Source organism: Ictalurus punctatus, chromosome 25 (genome assembly GCF_001660625.3).
Source record: "Ictalurus punctatus breed USDA103 chromosome 25, Coco_2.0, whole genome shotgun sequence".
In the NCBI taxonomy this organism is placed as follows: Eukaryota; Metazoa; Chordata; class Actinopteri; order Siluriformes; family Ictaluridae; genus Ictalurus; species Ictalurus punctatus.
Genome location: NC_030440.2, coordinates 6,005,402 through 6,025,788, shown reverse-complemented (window position 1 = coordinate 6,025,788; position 20,387 = coordinate 6,005,402). Strand labels below are relative to the sequence as shown.

The window sequence follows — 20,387 nt, the reverse complement described above, 5'->3', positions numbered from 1 at the left end:
ATTGTAAACATGGGCCACATATCAAATCATAGGGCTGGATGATATAACGATATGATATCGACATCGTGATAAATGATTACGTGATACACTTTTCTGAGATATCGTTGGTATGGTGATGACTTTTTTCGTACGTATTTAGTAATTACTAATTAAATGGTACCGAATGGACTTGACGTTATTTTTCTTTTTTACATTTAATCTTCTTTGTCATTGTAGGCATTAAAGAAAAATAGCGTTAAACTCAGTTTAACGGTTTTTTGCTTATTTTACCACTGTTTTGCAGACCGTTTGTTAGCTAAATTATATATTCTTATAATCATCGTGTATCGCAGAAATGTCCTCAAGTATTGTGATATGATATTTTTGTCATATCGCCCAGCCCTATCTTTGATCGTTTTCCTATTGCAGCGTAATTTTGTTTTATTCATTACATATCCAAGTCAGAGAATACAGACAATTCACAGCATTTAATCCACTTGTTTTTTTGATTCAGAAACAGCTGCGAGAAGAATTGGGTAGAATTGATGCTCTTGATATCTAAAGGCAACAGCTGTTTGCAAAGAATCCTTAATTTGCACTAAATTAGAAGTCAGCATTGCAGCATTGGATGTATCCTTGTCAGCAAAGCAAAGCAATTTTGTAATTTTGTCAACAGTATAACAGTTCCACGAGTTTGAAAAATGTCTCCGACAGAACTGTCACTCCAACCGCTGACGGAGGGATTTTTTTTTTTAGCAATGTGGCCGCGTTTTTTTGTAGGTTTTTTTTTTTTTTGAGTAAATATTTTGATCAAATTGTAAACTGTGAAAGGTCGTGCAATATACCAATTTGGAAAATTTTTATATCAGTACATGTCTAATGCACTACGCTGAGGTAGCTGATCATGGCTTCTCTGTGACACTGTGGACTCACAGACCTTTCTCCAGTACCTTAAAAATATAACAACGGTATCCAACAACATCCAAACCATGCGCTGAGCTGCAGCAACTCAGTTTAAAAATGAATGCTCTGTATGGAAATAACGTGAAAATAGTCACAAAAATAAATAAATAAATAAATAAATAAAAAGTAGCAGAAGCTAGAAGTGTGTATGACCTGAATCATGATAAATTCCTCTCCTATTAAAAATTGCCTGTAAACTGGAGTGTGGCGGTGACCATCTGCACTATGTAGTGGGAGTATTAGGGTGAAGGATCAGGCACAGATTGCCGCTCATGCTTCAGAGTCACTTAAGAGTTTCAAAATGGTGCAGTTTGCTCATGGCCTTTTGCCCCTTCTACATTAGCAAGTATATTAGTCCTTTAGTTCTGGCCAGTGTGCAGATTTTGCATATTAAATCTCAACATGTTCACTGGCATTCAGCAAGTTTGACTATCTGGCATGAGCACATACGCTATGATCCAGAATTACAGTGGGTGTAATCTTTAAATGATCTGTTTCACTACCATCTAGATGCCATGTAAAGTAGGATTTCTATTTCCTCAGCGGATTGATCAGCAAGAGTTGTTGCTTCTAATGGATCCTTGTAAGCACAGACCAGCCTGCCATATGGATTTCTAACGCTCTTTCAAATTCCCTTTAACCACGCACAAAAACCAGCGCCTTCACATTACAGACTAGAATTATTCAGTTCTTTTTCTATTTTATGCCTTAATTCTAATGGAACACTAAGGTAGATGCCATCTTGCCTCATTACGTGATTGTTACCGAACTGGAATAAAAAAAAAAAATAGGTACGTGTTAACGTTAAAAGAGCAGTCTGTAATTTTTAGAGCCCCTTGCTGTCTGCAGAGTGAACCGTAACATCACTGAAATCACTAAAAATTTCAATCAGCCCCAAACTCATCTAACCACACAGGTGTTGCTCGGATTTATAGAAAAGCGGTAGAGCTGTGCAGATCTGTTCAACCTTGGAGGTCATTTCCTGACCAGAAAATAACTAATTAATTCAATAATTAAAATTAAGCAGCTCAAACGTAGCCTTGAACATAACTGAATAAACAAGCTGTATCTAAAAATCAATCCATGCTTATAGTTTGTTATCAAAGAAGCATAAAGAGAGCATTAAATAGTGGCCTTGATATTTAGGTTAAGGTTATATTTACTTCTATAATATTGGTCTGGAAATGCAGCCAGGCTTATTAGAAAGCATGGCTTCGGAAAAAAAACAAGGTCCATTCTAGCGGGAAGTTAGTGTTGATGTTAGTGTTAATGCAGGAATACCATTTCAGAAAAATACTGGCAGAAGACCCTCAGAGAAAATCATATTCTGTATATTCTACAATTACAATGAGATCTGAATGTTTTGCTTGTGATCAATACGGCACAACTATTCTTAAAATGCTCCCCTCAAACCCAGCGTCCACATGATGTCGGTGATGACGTCATCCTTGTTTTCAACACATGCATCTATATGCAGCATGATATGAGCATTGTTATCTTTCCAGCAATCATGAACAATGTCCTTCTCATGACCTAAAAACACAATCAAATCGCATTACCATTTTATGAACAGAAGCAGTTTTGTATTACTCTCTCTATTTGGCTTTAAGGCTAACAGGAATATGAAAATACAGTACAATATAATTTTTAAAAAATAATAATCCTTTAAACACTTACTGCTCAAATAAGATACATTCTTAGATGAGAGTCTTAGAATCACATTTAAGTCCAAGACACATTAGATGAAAATGCAGGGAATAAAGGGAATCAAACTGAGCACTCTATATCTGCTCAATAAACAAAATAAACAGAAGAAATGATTTTAAAAAAAAGGGATGAAACCTGACACACGAAGAGCAAATCTGTTCTCAGGCAAACTATTATTTTATTTCTCAGTAGCCATTCCTCTATGTTTTATTTGTAGTCACAGAGTTTTCATTATTTAAAAATGAGCTCAGAGCAGAAATGATTATGATCAGGTTAGTTAGACAACCAGTCTCTTTCAGCTCTGAAAATAGGAAATGCTCCTGCATGATGCACCTTACTACACAAAAAGTCTGGACATAACTGTGCAACCATGCAGAGGGAGTCGCCACCATAATTCATACAAATTCTACAAACAGTGGAGTATTAATAGATGGATGGATGTGTGTGTGTGTGTGTGTGTTAGAGGTACACGGGTATATATGCCTGCATTACCAGGCTCTGTGGTGACTCTCACTTTAGCAGGTTCAGATCCACTGCAGTGTTCTGAGACGTCCATGCCAGAAGCCGTTAATCTTATGCGTGCCCATGTTGTCTGATAGATTAGCCAATATTTTTTTTGCAGGTGTAAGATCCCTCTGCCTGCCGCTGGAAGCTCTACCAACATGACAGCGGGGCAATTCCACTGAGAGAGTTAGAGAGCTATACATCTGTACCTGGTCCTCTATGTGTGAAAGAACATGATAGTACAACATGAGCTAATGTGACATTACAAAGATGCCAGGCCTAACACTCTGTCTTGTGTGAGACATTCTCGGTCCTTCAGCTGGTACAGTACAGACGCACTCATTACCCAGCCATCTTGAGTTCCACATGCCCATCTGGATCTTATGCTACTTTTGCTGTGCAATTAAGTGCAGTCGATCTTATTGGTGAACGCCAGAAGGGGGGGGGGGGGGGGGGGGGGGGGGGAGAAGCTTGAATGACAGCAGCAATGTACGTCCTTATAATGCCTGTCATCAATTGCAGAAATGAGCAGCTTTGCAAATAAAACGTACTCCTGAAAACCGCAGAGATGCATCTAGATTGTAGTCGGGGGTATAACCTAAAGTTTATGCCAATGACCAGCTAGCCAGCCAGATAAACAGCTGCCTTTGGATGAACCAACTTCAAAGATAGTGCTTTGTGTACATAAACTGGGGCAAGTGGCGTTGATGGGGTAACGATGGTACTACAAATGTACCCTTCGTATCTTTATATATCATAGATACATATATATATATATATATGAGCGAGAGAGAGATTGCAGTTTTAGCTTTATAAGTATTTATGAGATAGTGAGAGAATAATAAGAAAGCATATTCAAATGCAAAAAAAACCCCCAGCACATTAGGGATGTTCGGAACCCGGGTATTTATATACAGTATCGGCTCAGACATATTTTGAGATCCAATCTACTCTATTTTATGTTGTGAACACAAATTGTACAGGACTCAAAAGATCATAAAGCACACTACAATCACACATCTGATGTTTTGTCAAACTTGGCAAGTGAAGTTTGCATGGAATCAACTGGCTAATTTACGAAGAGGATGTGCGTATCTGGTATCAGTATCATGAGTAGGCTATAGGTTTCTGAAAATAGAAAAAATGAAATCAATGCCTATCCAGTACAGATATTTGCACAGTGTATAGGCCTGTTTATTCCATTGCAACCAAGTTTCACAAAGAATAAAGCCACAGTACTTTACACTGTGCATGAACTTATTTGTGGACATATTCATTTATAATTACTCATTTCTATTGGCATGTTGGCTGAATCTTGGATGAATCGTTGGATGTTGGATGAATCTCGTTTTTAGAATGAATACACAAACAAAGAGACCGGCGTCTTGCCTATCAAAATCACAACACCAAGTTTTCCTCCCTGCCGGCTGAGAGCATGATGCGCATGCGCGCCGCACTGGAGCCGCACACCCCGCGCGATTATGATGACATCTGGGGAGGATGGCACGAGCGCCGGTGCTCTTATTAAACGCCGGACAATAACTGGCACTCTAAATGAACCACACACGCCTTGTACTCAAGCCTTGGCGAACATTCTGGCAAAACATAACAAAAACAAGCACAAACTAACAGTTAATCAGGGATGTCGCCTCACCTCCTGAAGTGTTCCCGAAGCCTCTGCGCTCGCCCTTGTTTTGCTCCGTCGCTCGGGTGTGCGCGCGCTCTTCATTCAGTGCCTTTTGCTGTTTAACTGCGCGGCACAAAGTACGCCAGCATGTTCTCCGGCGCCAGTGTCTCCTGTCGCGGGTGGCTGGTGTCTGTCTTTCGCGATGCCGTGCCGAAGTTGACAGTGCCGTGGATGCGCTCCCAGGCGGAAACCTTGGAGATGCCCGAGCGAGGAAGCTTTGCTCCGTGTCTCTCACGCGCACAGTGCGCGGCTACTTTAACTCCGGCTCCGCTCCTCCCCTCTCACGCTCTGCTCCGGGCTGCGCGCGCAGGCTGACGTCAGCGCCGCCTGCCGGACCAAACCCGGAAGCGCAGCCGATCTGCTCTTGCGTTTTAACAGCGCCAATTAGAGGTTGTGCTGAAGCAACACGAGCTTAGCCATACTTTCTCAAAGTTAGTATGTGGAGAGAAAGTTCAGAAGCACATTCCACGCGTTTAAGACGCTCTCCAAGTCGGGACAATTTTACTTAGCCTGGGCATTTTGTTTTTGTTAATGTAACTTTGAGCCTTGTGTCTATGCAGAGCCCTAACCATCCTCATCTTCTGCCAGCACCCCTGTCGCCAGACATATTAATAATGATTCAATATTAATCATGATTCAGTTGAATATAGCTGCCTCACAGCTCCAGGTTACTGGGTTTGATCATGGACTCGCATTACTGTTTGCTTCGAGTTCTCTGCGTTTTCATTCGGGTTTCCTCTGGGTTCTCTGGTTTCCTCACACCTTGCAAAAACATCCCCTAGGTGTGATTAAACGTGTGTGTGTGTGTGTGTGTGTGTGTGTGTGTGTGTGTGTGTGTGTGTGTGTGAGTGATAGCATTTCATTATTGAATCAAAATCCCCAGCTCACTGGTACAGTGATGGAACGTGTCAGACAGGATCAGGTTTACATGTGTTACCTCTCAGCATCGTCATGGTGATGAACTCCTATTCAGGATGCATTCCCGACTCATTGTGCGAATTACACATTGACTTTCGGGGGTCAGCTTTTTTCACTTTGCCCAGATTAACTAGTTGTTGTAATGCAGCACATGAACATAACACTTTAAATGGTATAATTCCTACAATGCTGTTCAGCTTTATGTGACGAATAGTGCCATGAATGCCTTAAAAAAGAAGTATGTACTTTCTGGCAGGGATGTGCAGGACACTGGAGGGGGGCACTCGGGTGGCTCGAGCCCCTGCCCTTTTTCTAAATGATTTAAAAGTGCCCCTCTCAGCATTAATTAATAAACAATTATATTATGTAAAAAGCGTTTGAATTCGAATTAAGACGAGAGCGTGCACACAACAGTAGCAAATGAATCACAAGAAAGTCAGAGAATTTTCCAATTTATTTGTCCGACTCGAGTCTGCAGTCAGATAGTCTCATGATGCAATCACGATCCATCTTGCTTCAACAGGCAGACAGGTATGCTGAAACCTCTAGCTCTTCTGATAACCTTTTCGTAATATTAGCAGCATTGTATATGCTTATCGACGGGAGTTTTCAAATTGATTGAGAGGGAATGTGTTGGTAAGTACTAACTACTTAAGTTCATTACATTTCCAGACATGCAAGTGACCCTGTTATATTATATGTATGTTATATAGTCAGTAAAGGCACAATGCCTTAAAGAAATTAAAGAAAAACTGAAGAAATTGACAGCGAAAGGGACAGCTTACTTATCAACATGGGTGAAAAAAAAAGTGTGCTAACATGAGACAGATAGTTGTAAAGATAGTTGCAACAGATAGTTGCAAAAAAGGCATCATGTGTGTGATAGTCGGTGGCATCATATGAGTGATAGTCGGTGGTACACAGTGTTCTGTTCAGCCATACACCGATTGCCCTTGCCCCCCCCCAGCACCGCCCCAATGTCATTTGCTATTTTATAAAAATAAAAACCATTTAGTTCAGTTGGAGACCGTTCAACGGACGCTATAAATTGAAAGCGTCTGCTCCATTCAGCAGGAGCTGCAGAGTCGCAGCACAGAATAATAATGAGCCCACTTTTCAAGATCACAAATATAGTTATAAAATATACATATAATAACTTGCCCCTTGTTAACTAATATGGTAAATTTAGTCCTGTAGCCTAAGTGATATGGAAAAAAATTGTGATATAAGATCATTGAAATCTCAATTTATCTTTTTAAAATGAAATTTAGAAGACAAAAAAATGAGAAGCTCTGAGACTAAAAAGCCAGTTCATCAAGCAGTGCTGCAGTTTTATGGAAATCAGAGTGCTGCTGCCAAATGTAAATGTAATTGTGAAATTAATAGTTTTACTGACTTTACAGTTAGTGACATTCAGTAGGTGGGTCACTGCATTTGAGGATGGTAATACTGTCGTTTCTGGTTTTGTTTTATTTCATAATGTTTCAATTTTCTTTTAAAGATTCTTTGGATTCATCCATCCATCCATCTTCTATACCGCTTATCGTTTTCAGGGTCACGGGGAAACCTGGAGACTATCCCAGGGAGCATCGGGCGAAAGGCGGGGTACACCCTGGACAGGGTGCCAATCCATCGCAGGGCACACAATCACATACACACACACACACCCCTTCATACACTACGGACACTTTAGACACACCAATTAGACTACCATGCATGTCTTTGGACATGTCTTTGCCCTTTTTGCTTTCTTTCTTTTTTACATTTGAGCCCCTGCCCCTGAGGAACTCTCTGCAAGTCCTTGCTTTCTAAACTACTCCTCAACTTACTTGTCTTTTCTTGCCAGTAAAAATACTACCTTATATCTGTTCCCTTTCTCTTACTCATGACATCACCAGTGTTAAATGAAATCTGAGTGCATAAAAGGCCCGTGTTATTTACATGTGAAAAGGTCACTGCATTTTCAATTTATTAGCAACCTGAACTATAACACGGATAAAACAGACATTGGTGAGTCGTGACTAAAGGGCATTGGTAGGGTATTGGTATCGAACAATTCAGAAAAGAAGAACAAAACGAATATGTTTGAAAACATGAGGCTCATATATAATATGAGACTCTCTCTCAGTATGTCAAAATTATAGTGAAGTGATTCCTAACCTTCACTGCTGAATGGATGAACATGAGACAATGCACGCACACACATAGCTTAGAGCAGGGGTTCCCAAACTTTTCCAGAACAAGGCCCCCCAAATGGCATTAACATTTGAGCAAGGCCCCCCTTTTGCAAGATGTCTTTAAAACCCATTAAAAATACAGACTTCTGAATATACCCCCCCCCCTTTTTTTTTATTAATAATTAATAATAATAATAAATAATCTTCTATACCACTTATCCTTCTCAGGGTCACGGGGAAACCTGGAGCCTATCCCAGGGAGCATCGGGTACAAGGCAGGGTACACCCTGGACAAGGTGCCAATCCATCACAGGGCACAATCACATACACACTCACACACCCATTCATACACTACGGACACTTTGGAAACGCCAATCCACCTACCATGCATGTCTTTGGACTCGGGGAGGAAACCGGAGTGCCCAGAGGAAACCCCCACATGTAAACTCCACACACACAGGGCCACTGTGGGAATCGAACCCCTGACCCTGGAGGTGTGAGGTGAACATGCTAACCCATTTCAGACATTTTTTTTGACAATTGCTAAACAAATATGCTTGTTATCTAGTATTTTTAATGATAGATACTAACTTACTGTACAACTTCTCTAAATATAGCCAAAATAGTTCACAGATCAAAATTTATGGCCAAGAAAAAAATATTAAAATGTTATGATGCAGAGGTCTGATTATGTATAGGTAAACCATGTGGTTGTCAATATTTTTTCCTTGGCTGAATACATATATTTATATGAAAACATGTATCTAACAGAATCTAATGGTTAATCTCAAACCACACAAACTATCACAATTAGCTCAAATAATTATACAGTAATTATGTCAGACCTACCCACTGGCCATATTCAGTGAGCTCCTATTAGTAACCTATACTAAACCCGTATGGCGCATATATAATACATTGCAGAATGTTAAATACGGAAGGTAGCTTCTTATGAATTAAGTATGTTAATTTTCCATCAGTCTCTAATTTACCACCTTGGGAGCAGATCTTTACCATTGCCTTGTGGTTCAGTTGCATCCTTTAAAGTTTATGTATATATATTCAGCTCAGTGAGGTTTGGAGAGCTCCAGGGGCCTAGGGGATGCAATACCTTGCATTCTGCTGAGCTTCGACTGACCTGAACATGTTTTTACACCTGACCCTGGCAGGTATTCTATGGCTTTACCACAGAGTGAGGTCTTGTCTGCGGTTATGCATGCAGAGGGTGTGAGTTTCTCCTCTGCCTAGGTATCAGACGGAAAACCTTTAAAGGGAAATTATGTTTTATTTCCAAATCCAATAGATTAGGCATCCTGTATGTAGCCTTAGGAAACCCTGTACATCTGGGAAAGAGAAAGATCCAAACAACACCTAAATTGCTGACCCCCACATGAGCACAGGCCATTCCCTCATGTGGACAAACAGCTCGGGATAATTGGTCACTGGGGAATGTCGAGGCTGAGCTGCTCACCTGCTCACATGGCACTTTTCCCACACTGAAGCTCTGTGCATGAGCAAGGGACTTGCATGTAGGTACCTTTTAAAGGTATCCTCTCCCAAGCCCAGTACTTCTCCGATTTTATAGATCTAATAAGCAGTTTTGAGCTTATTACACAGGCAACATTCTGTGTCCTTGAGTCAGACCCTACAGTTGTGTCAAGCGCAACTAATTATAATCCCAGTTCCGAAAAAGTTGGGACGCTGTGTAAAATGTAAATAAAAACAGAACGCAAGGATTTGCAAATCACAGAAACCCATGTGTTATTCACAATAGAACATAGAAAACATATCAAATGTTTAAACTGAATAAATGTACCATTTCAAGAAGAAAAAATAAGGTAATTTTGAATTTGATGGCCACAACACGTCTGAAAAAATTTGGGACGGGGCAACAAATGTCTGGAGAAGTAAATGTTTCTGGGGCGTGTTGCGGCCATCAAATTAAAACTTACCTTATTTTTTCCTTAAAACGGTACATTTCCTCAGTTTAAACATTTGATGTGTTTCTATGTTCAACTCCATAAATAGATGGTAAAATATCTAAGTCACCTTGAATACATATTGGCAACTGAGTGATGAGGCAGAAGGAATACATTGCCAAGAAGCATAACATCCCTTCTTGTCTTTCAGACTCCTTGCTGTGAGCCTGGAAATTAGGCTTATCAGCATTCAGTAGCTGAGAGCAATGAGGCGTGCCAGTTCAGAAACAAAAATGAAAGCAGACTATTAATGACAGATAATGAATATTAGCTTAATGCATATTTACTTACTTTGTTAGTGTATTTATTTACTTTGTATTTGGGAACATGATTTCCTCATGAAGCACAGCATCATATCAGCATATTTAGGACAAGATAATTATGATAACGGCATGAATGTCTATGAAAATAGTTGCTATCAGAGTTTTTAATACACAAAGCCTTGTACTGGTTTCAAAAGCATAGTGGGAGTGGGATCTTTGTGAATTCTAGTAAGTTTACATCACATTACAGTATTACATCAGTCAGAGAACGAAAAGACCAGTGCATGTTGTCTCATTTGATGAAACCAGTCATCACATTTAGCTAAAATAGGCATACAGTGCAGGGTTTTCCCTATTTTTTCAGAGAGCTTAGGTGCTGATTTTGTTCCGGGCGGTGGTGGTTGGGTGGTTTGAAATTATTTGAAGGATATTTTAAGTTATTTTATGTTTTCATGTTGTTTTTTTACCCTTATCCTTACAATATTTGTGTAAGAAAGCTATACTGATTGTGAAAGAAAGGCAACACTTATTGTACTAGTCAAAAAGTCTATTGATAGTCTGTAATCATTCAAACGGCTATTAATTTCAGCAAATAACATGTTTGAGGTTTAATGAAAATAAATGCCTTCTTACATTCATTCAGCTTAAGCTGCTCTGCAAAAACACTTAGTTGCTGCGGTGCTGCACCTAAGCCCTTCTACGGAAAAGAAAACCCTGCAGTGTTGTAGAGTAGCAGGTTGGTCCTGTATATAGCACAGGGATGCTGATAGACCCTACACCCAACCCTTTCCAATGAAACTGGTCAGTTGTGGCTTGCACATGGCCCCTCTGGGATTGAATCCTGAGTCCTAACAGTACAGTGCACTGAGGGAGTGAATTGCTTATTTAAAGTTAACCTCCTGATTGAATCAAAGAGTCCTTCAGAGGAATGCATTATTAGAGACCATGCTATTATGGTGCTGAGCACTAGTAATTACAGAAATGGCTTCACAATCTAATTTCTAGGACTCTTGATTTGTCGGACACATTATAGTTCAAATGAATGCCTTAAGGTTTATAACAATATGTGCTACATTAGGTGCATATGAAACTTAAGTACTGAAGGAAAGATACTAGTCTCATCAAAGTGCACTCCAGTATAAACCAAACAGTGGGAAAGCAACACATTTCGGAATGTTTAAAAAAAAAAAAAAGCAACTATATTGTGCAAGCACAGAAAATATTAACCATATTAAATGGGAACCTCTGAGCTTGGGCTTCTGATAAATCTGATTCTCAGAAGACCTGAACTAAAAAGCCAAGGAGTCCATCTGTCTAGCGCATAAGGCCCTCAGTGTGTTCCTTAAGGATACATTCCAAAAAGCGTCATGTGAATGCACACTAATGGAAGTCTTTTGTGACGGTGATTGGAGAATGGACTAGACAACCCCTAATCCTCACCCTGGCTCCAGGAAGCCTCTCCAGCGTAGGAGGAGCCTCTAATATATGATCAATACGGCAAGTGAGTAGTGTTAGCTGCAATTAGGAGACAATGCTCCACATTGCTATTTTCAGAATTCGCCATCAGTGAGAAGAGGCAACAGGGAGGATAATTGGGTATTGACAAAAGGGTGTGAGAGGGCTAAGACAGCACACACATTCTCTCTCACCAATTTACTGTCATCATGAGGCCTCAATAATACTGTTCACTGACCATATAATTGACCACTTGAGAGGCAAAAACAAAGCCACAGCAGCCAAAATGTCTGCTGTAGATATGGTGAAGCAGTTAGTTAGCTTCACTGTATAGGAATACACTGAGAATACATTAGGGGTGCATTATACTGCAAGTCATAATTTCATTTCAGTGCAGCACTAGGTTTTGTGGACTATAGTTAATATGAGAGTGTGTAGGAATATAAAGAACAGAAACATATAGAAATATATTCAGTTGTAAGAACTGATTGCACTCCATTTACACTTACTCAATATGCAATTAAATACACATTTAAGCAATTCACTTTTTAATGTGTGTGCGTGTGTGTGTGTGGGACACTTAGTATTAATCATTTAAATATTCGTTTTTCCATTTCCTTTTAAACCATTTTGTGTGCCATTTAATAACGTCCAGCAAAAAGATAATTTGTCTAAAAGCCTGCTATGAACTTCTTTTAAAATGAAATCCCTTGAAATCTCTGTCAGACTCCAGTAGGTCCATTATCTTGCAACTTGAGTGTTATTTCTTTGATTAATATTTCTGTATGCCATCTACTGGTTGAGACTGGAATGACTGCTGAAATGATTGTTAGTACTAGTACAGTTTAACTGGTTAAAGTGAGTGGTGGGATACATAACGGTTATATAAAGTGAAGTCTGTAGATAATTCAACAGTGACACTGAGTTTGTAATCTATGCAAATGGTGACTATGAGGTTAAAGTCCATCCTGACAGATAAATAATAATAATAAAAAAACAACATTAGTAATTAGACAATTGGCTCATCTGTTGGTCAATATTCAGCTGTGAATGTTGCATAGTTAGTCAAATTTATGTCAAAAATTAGGACAAATAATTACATGACAAGATCATATGGGAAATACTGAAGGGCTCAAGCAGAAATAGTTTTAATTGCAAGACCAGAAGTACAGACTGGAAAAAGGAATGAAAACCTGGCGGAAATCCCCTCTGTTTATAAATACAGACTTGGAGAGACCACTTCTCTGCTCTCCAACATCCACCCTTCCATTATTTTTTAACACACACTTGATTACTTGCGCTCTCCTCCAACCTTTGGAGTAATCTCTGTTGCATCTTAAGAGCCATTTCAATAGTCTCAACTCAAGTTTGTTAGATGACCTCTTTAAAGGGACCAAATCAACATAAATACTGACTTGAGTAGCAGAACTTCCCCAGAATGCATTGTGATCTTCAGTATAGTGATGGATCAAATCACCCTTTATCTGGATCTGAAAGAGGTGTGTTAATAAATGAAAGGTTAGCACTCGCTGGCATCCTGGATTCAGTTTGAGCAGCTTCTATTCTGGCACCAGGAAGGAGTCAAGTGGAAAAAAAAGAAAGATAAATAACCATGGAGAGACTACAGCAGCAGGAAAGGATCATCATCATACCATAACCAGCAGTTATGGCCTGCTGTGCTCTTAGAGCCTCCAAATGGTTCTGAGCTCAGCAAACATCATTAAATTGTGTGATCAAGCATTCATTCAGCCAACACAGGCCACATTTAGTACCATTGAAATTAACACTAATTCCATACACTGCTATGGATTAACACTAACTCTGACTTATTTCTATATTCTGAAGGCTGTGTGAATTTTAAAAGCTCTCATAGCAGAATGAATCATTGTTCGCTGGTTTTATTGAGGTGTTTATAGCATTGCACTTTTAGTCCAGTGTGCATTACCAAGTGAATGGACCACCATACACTACTGTACAATACAATAGTCCTGAACTCCAGGTGCATGTTATTTGTGTAGCCGTCACATTTTTCACATCAGGGTGATGTCAGTGCGTGCACCATACCCTATATAAAATTAAAGCTTCCTCTATTTACAAATAGGACAGGAAATACTGCGTACTCCATCTGTGTACGTGTGATCAGAAAGACTCTGTTACGTCGGTTCAGCTTGCAGCAAAGAAAAGACAGTTGAGACAGATTAATTGTAACCAGTAGCCATGTTCATTGGTGCTCTGGCCACCAGTTTATAGACTTTACCCTTATGTTCTATACACTCAACTCTATTTACTAGATTTGTTATTATTAGATAAGGGTATTTCAGTGCTTCCTTAATGATTTCTAGCATATTAAAAGGGTTTCTAGGTTGGAAAACACTATAAAACTATCCACTCAACCACTCATTTTTATTTTACCTCATGTTACCCTCGGGGCAAAATGAGCAGAACATAATCTCTGTGATATATAAAAGCAAAACTCACAGTCAAAGTTTAATAATAGAAAAGTTGTTAAGTCATTTAATATTGCTCCACTTTTAGTAACAGATCATTTTAAACTAAAGGGTTAAATACAACCTGCCTGCTGCTGTCTTGGGAAGTCACTGTCCTCCACAGGTAGTCCCACCTGAACCTGATCACGAAGATCATGAAGCAGATTAGAGCAGGACAGAAAGGTACCAGGAAGTGACAGAACCACTGGGCTGTACATTTTAGGATCTGTGTGAGTTTTCACATCATTGCAAGGCTGTCCACTAGAGGGCAGAATAACCATTATTATCCAAACCCATTCTCCCTCACTGTAAGATACAAATAAATAAATAAATAACCCGAAAAACACTCAATATATGGCGCTTTAAAAAAATAATTATAAAATAAAATAATTTTAATTAAGAAAAAACAACAATAGTAATATATATATAAAAAAACATTTGGTATCAAATTGAACCTAGATACATGCTGTGTACCAGAGAGAAGGGATTTTTTGGAGAGGGTCTTGCTTGTTTGTTTGTTTTATTTTTTTGTCGCATACCACATTTCGTTATGATGTTTGCACTACACACTTTTACAAAAGTGGTTTTTTTGAGTTCTTTTGGTTTATTGGGAAAATAAAAGGCTCTTCCCTTCTCAAAATCGGGTCTAATTGGATCCCTTTCTGATGGAAAAAACACTGTAGTAGTTTATCCCAAAACAACTGGAAAACCTTTAAGAGCTGAAGAACTAAATATAAATCAATATGGATTAAGGCTAAAAAGTTAAATGACCACTAATAGAGCCCGGATAGCTCAGTCGGTAGAGCATCAGACTTTTAATCTGAGGGTCCAGGGTTCAAGTCCCTGTTCGGGCGAAGCTGCTATTTGTTGCCGAGTTGATCTAGCGTTACCGAAACAATGTCCATACTAATGCTTATTTCACAGGTAAACACAGTGTAGTCTGATATTCTATAAATGATGTTAGGATGCGATTATTAGTATTAGCTCTAAATATGAGCTAGATGTAGTCGACATGATAATCAAAAGCTTAGAGAGGAAAACTGCTATTTTGCAATGTTCATCAATCCATCCAAAACTATAAAACATACTTCTAAATAGATTCCAGTTTCCATGTTTTTTTTCTTGCATAATTGCTTAAAAATGTGAAAACTGGACAAAAATTTGATTTATCGTAAAATTTTCCTCGAGCGTTATCATTGTTTGTAGAATTAACAGAAAATAATAAAAAAATTAATAAAATATAAAACGAACAATGGACGAGACAAGACTAGGTTAGTTTAGTGTGACTAGTCAACTAAGCTATCACTTATATGTTTCTGTAAAGCTGCTTTGAGACAATGTCTATTGTTAAAAGCGCTATACAAATACAAATTGAATTGAATTGTATGGGTTTAGCTGCTACAGAGCCATGTAGAGTGCGTTATCAGTCCTTATGCTCTGCTCATATCATGTTCATGTAACTTGGAACTCATACAGACATTTACACGCCTTGTTTTCCTCCTCAGCATCAGAGGATGTTACTGTTTCAGTTTCAAAACATCAGTGAATATGTAACGAATATAATAAATGATTCATGCCTGCATTTGGCGCCCCCTAGCGACTTCTTGAATGCGTTTTGTCTACTTTTCACTGAAAAGACTGTAAAGACTTGGCGACATTACTGAACACATCGCGGTTTTATGTCGTTGTTTTGAAACTGGCTGGGTTCTATCTTTTTTAATGCTCAGTTTTGGGGAAAACCTGGCAACCGTGGATAATAATAGTAACCTGGTTTTGATCACAGTTAAATAGGCAGGGCGTTTAATGCTAATGATATCTGGTCTCAGACAGCTGGGCACTGTACTAAAGATTTTCTAATGTGCCAGAACATGTACAGAATATAAAAGCAGTGATTAGAGGGGACATACACTGTACAGGTTTAGTACACTTACTTTCCTTACTCTCATTGAGCACTTATAAAACATCTACAGCTAAAACTTACAGTACTTTCTCCTCCAGAAAGAACATGGATGCTGAACATGGAAGCCGAGTATGTTCTGTCCTTCCTATGTCCATACTGGATGATGATTGGCTGGCAGTTAAAACTTAAAAAATATATAATTAAAATTCATAAATAAAGTTTACGTGCGATTTTGAAGAAAAAACTGTTTTCTCTTTTTTTCTTTCTTTCTTCCCCCTACCCCATCATATTCAGGTCAAATTTGTTTCCCAACTTAACATTTTTCCATTTGAAACAGACTTTCTCAGTGCTTATATGTATGTAAGATTTAAATTCAAGGGGATACATAATAATTGTGTAGAACAAACAAACAAACAAATAAATAAAAGTGATATTGGACTGGCTGATTATCATACAGTACCACCGCTTGGTCCATGGTATATCAGGAATTAACAGAAAAATGAAGTGAACAGCAGGTGGCAGTATTGACTCTGAGTGAGGCATTTCTACAAGGCTTCTCACTGCTGATTAAAAAGTGCAAAAGACCAATCCGGGAAAGTACAAAATAAAATTGTACACTTTATGTTCACATTATTCATTAGATTTATTCCTGATTTAAACAACACTGATGGAAACAAAGTCCTAAACCTGACAGAAGGTGTGTGTTTGTGTGCATGTGAAGTGAAAATTAAAGCTCTTCACATGTTACACTTAATTGCACTCCATATGTCTAACAATAATCTCTGGACAAATGGAAGGAATGGGAATATGATACAGGTGAGGAATTCACAGGAGTAATTGCATTCCTGCGTTAATTGTGCACATATGGTCATATAATAAGTTACATAAGGATGCAAGGCCTTAATACTGGTGGTTATAATCATAATAATTATTCTAAAAGTGTACTCAATATGTGTACTCATTAAGTAATGCAAAAGAGTAGGCTAACTATGAAATTCTGATGAGCTAATTATTCGGAGTAACAGCAAGTATATATTGGTCCCTTCAATCAATGACTACCATTATACTCGCTACTTATATTACCTTGGAGGGTGTAGATTTTGCAGGGGTAGGGGACAGTCATGATCACTTCAGAATCAATCATCCTTATATTTGTGTGTGTGTGTGTGTGTGGATTCACAATGATTATATAAAAGTCATAGTTATATCATAACAATATCTATCAAGTTTGATGGATGTAGAACAGTCTAAGAAAAGTAAAAAAGTCGTCAGTAAAACTGTAAATATAGCTAAAAGCTGGCTCCCTCACTTGGTATACACTCTTCCACTTTTTAATCCATTGGTGCATAAAAAAGCCACATGATCCCCTCAGCCAACAAGGAAACACGTGACCCCAAATAGTGGTATGCACACAGGTACACTGTTGGCGCAGGGAGTTGGGGTGCTGGGCACTGAGGTGCTGTTTGATGTTGGCTTTGGAGTTGTGATGTAATTATAACAAATGGTCTAAGAGTCTGAGACAGATTCAACAGGCATTTAAGACAAACATAAACCTTTCACCTAGAGAACCGTTCTATTGTAAATATACATAGCCGCAAGCACTTCTTTTTCTATAGCACCAACTACTGACCTACGTCTGCCAGATTTCACCAAAATATTAATCAAAATACTAAAAACATACTGTACATACTTAAATAATCTTAAGGAAACCTTGGTTTGGATGCCTTTAAGGTTTCATTATTTTAAATCTATCAAGGGAAATTTTTATTTTTCATCAAAATGTTTGCTTAATGACAAACAATAAATGGCAAACCACAGTAGGTTTATAGGAGCATTCTCTCAGCTACAGCATTTTAGCAGGACATTGTATTTATATCCGTCAGTAATCTGTAACTGGAATTCCCAGCATCCATTTTCAGAGACATCGGTCAGTCCTCACTTTGAACAATGAAGTTATTATTCACAGAAAGCTTGCAAGCATGAGCATACTACCATATGCTAGCATATTTTAGCACAGGTGTCTAGATTTGTCTTAAATAACGTTTTAATATTTTTACTTTTTCAAAAATAAAATATGAACGAATGCCAGTGGAGTGCAGTGGACCCTAAATATGAAGAGGTGAAATGTGATTGTCACCATTTCCCATTTAAAAAAAAATGTCAAAGTGGTTAACAGCTATAAAAAAAAAATGTTTTTTTTTTTTTTTTAAGTGTGTGCAGATCTGAGCATTATGGACTAATTCGTTTAAAAAAAAAAAAGGAAGAAGCATCAGCAAGAACATAACATACCATGGTTCTGGATGGTGTATAGCTAGGTAATTTACTCATTAGCATATCAGATAGCACTCTACCACTGGGACCTGAAGAATGGCGTAAGTGGAGCATCTGCACCTGCACATTTATTAGAGGGGAAGCAAACATACGGTTTTGATCCCCGGCTTTATGTTTGAATAAAAATTTGACTTGCACTGTAAACTGCATGAGCATGACTATATAACTAAATTTAACTAAATGAGTGTAACTTTAGCAACCTCTGCTAAAACAAAACATCTACTTGTGAAGGAGTGTGGAGAGGATGTCTCACCCTTTGGCGTGGGATTTGATTCTGCATGTTGTGTGAGCAAGACACAACCGTGGGAAGTGGAACAACTTAAAAGCATAATGAAACTGTGCAACCACCTAGCACAACCACAAAGTGCAGAACAATTACCTGCCCAACCCACTATGGGGCAGCATGGAGCAGAGCAGCTTCAACAGCCACAAAATTGAAATAATCATCACTGTAGAACCAAATGTCCAGGGTATGGAGCTTGATCGGATCCTCTGACATCTCCTCTGATGAGCCTAACTCTAACCCCTAATCCTAACTCCTAACCCTTAACCCTAACCCACACAATGCTGTACAAAATGAAACAACACAATAAACACCAGCCTAAAAGACTCCACCCACTGGACTTTTGGGTGGACTCTGCCCAGGTAGGAGGAGCTAGATCAGGTCTGACTCCACCCTATGGACTTTTTGTTCTGCAGCAAAACTTGTACGACCTAATGAGCAGTCACTAGTCATTTACCTTGCGCACAAAATCATGTGGCCCTGCGAGCACCTAACAAATGCAATACAAAGCATAATACAGTTTTGACCATAGCAAGTCAAATTTTTATTAAAGATTATCGGGATTTTTTTTTCAGGATGGTGTCTATGTATTTACAGTCTAGTTGTATCCCCCAACATTACAGTCATGATTTATATTGGGAAGGACCATTTTGTGAGGCACTCAAGTGTGTGGAAAGTCATTTTAGTTCCAATATTTAGGAAGTAGATCAACAAACATCTAAAGAACTTTTGTGTTCAAAATAAATTCTGCTACTGCAGAGGGAAAACAGGCAGATTTGGTTGCAGGTTTGTTGTCAATTGAGCTAATTTTAAGATACTTAACAACTGTTAAAAGCAAGTGAATGTTTCAACTTACCTATGAGAATAACAATGAACCTTTCAGCTGGCCATTAAATTATTTTCATTAGTAGTGATTCATATGTAGAAAGCCACTGTCCTCTTTTTACTTTAAACCATTTTATAACAGAACATGGGTCTGGAATTTATTTTGACCATTGTTATTCAAGATTAATCATTATTTCTATAGTGGCATAGGGTGTACTAAAGGCCCGGAAGTACAATGCATGGCTTGTCATGGGTGAATTTCCGTAGCCAGTAGGCATGGATCATGTCAGTTGTAAGTTGCTGCCCACTTGTTGCTGAAAAGCTGGTGGTGATGGTGACTGTTCTGTCAGATTGAATTATTTCAGGTCTTTTAACCAGTGAGCATGGGTGTTATGCTATGATTCTTTCTCTCATAGCTCTGTGGTTCCAGTAAAGTTGGTTTCAGTTTGTTTTGACAAAACACTTGCTCACAGTGGATATGTACTGCAAGCTCCTCTTTTCAAATGCCTTATGTTCTTCTGCAATCCCACATACGGAACATCCTAATGCACATCTGGTGGTGAGAGATTGATGCCCCAGGCTTTTCCCACCTGCAGATTACATAAAACCATCCCAATGTGTATGCTTTAAAATCTTGATCTTCAGGCATACCCAGCAGCAACCAGACCAATGAGATCTACTAGTGTTGGAACAAAAATCCTTCATATTATGATTTAAAGCAAAAGGCTTGTATTGAATGATTTTCTTGGAAAATACAGCAAGTTTTGTGGTAACATGCTGTTGGGTCCTTTATCAACTCAGGCATATATCAACTCTTGTACCCCTGCACATTCATGAAATTACCCAGTCAACGACTCACATGGCAGCAGTGGAATGCATAAAATAAAGCAGATACAGGTCAAGAGTTTCAGTTCATGTTCACATCAAACA

At 38.7% G+C, this 20,387-nt stretch overlaps 1 protein-coding gene and 1 non-coding gene across 2 annotated transcripts in view; one reads left to right on the top strand and one right to left on the bottom strand.

The window, feature by feature from the left end:
• The window catches only part of LOC108258179 (kelch-like protein 29), a 208,531-nt gene extending 203,297 nt beyond the window's left edge, over positions 1-5,234 (bottom strand). Inside the window, exon 1 of the mRNA XM_047150815.2 lies at positions 4,808-5,234. The gene's annotated coding sequence lies outside the window, so the exon portion shown is untranslated. The remainder of the gene's footprint in view (positions 1-4,807) is intronic.
• A 9,665-nt stretch (positions 5,235-14,899) lies between these two features.
• On the top strand, positions 14,900-14,972 carry trnak-uuu (transfer RNA lysine (anticodon UUU)). Its single transcript has one exon. It is a non-coding gene; the product is annotated as a tRNA-Lys (tRNA).
• Positions 14,973-20,387: the final 5,415 nt, after the last annotated feature.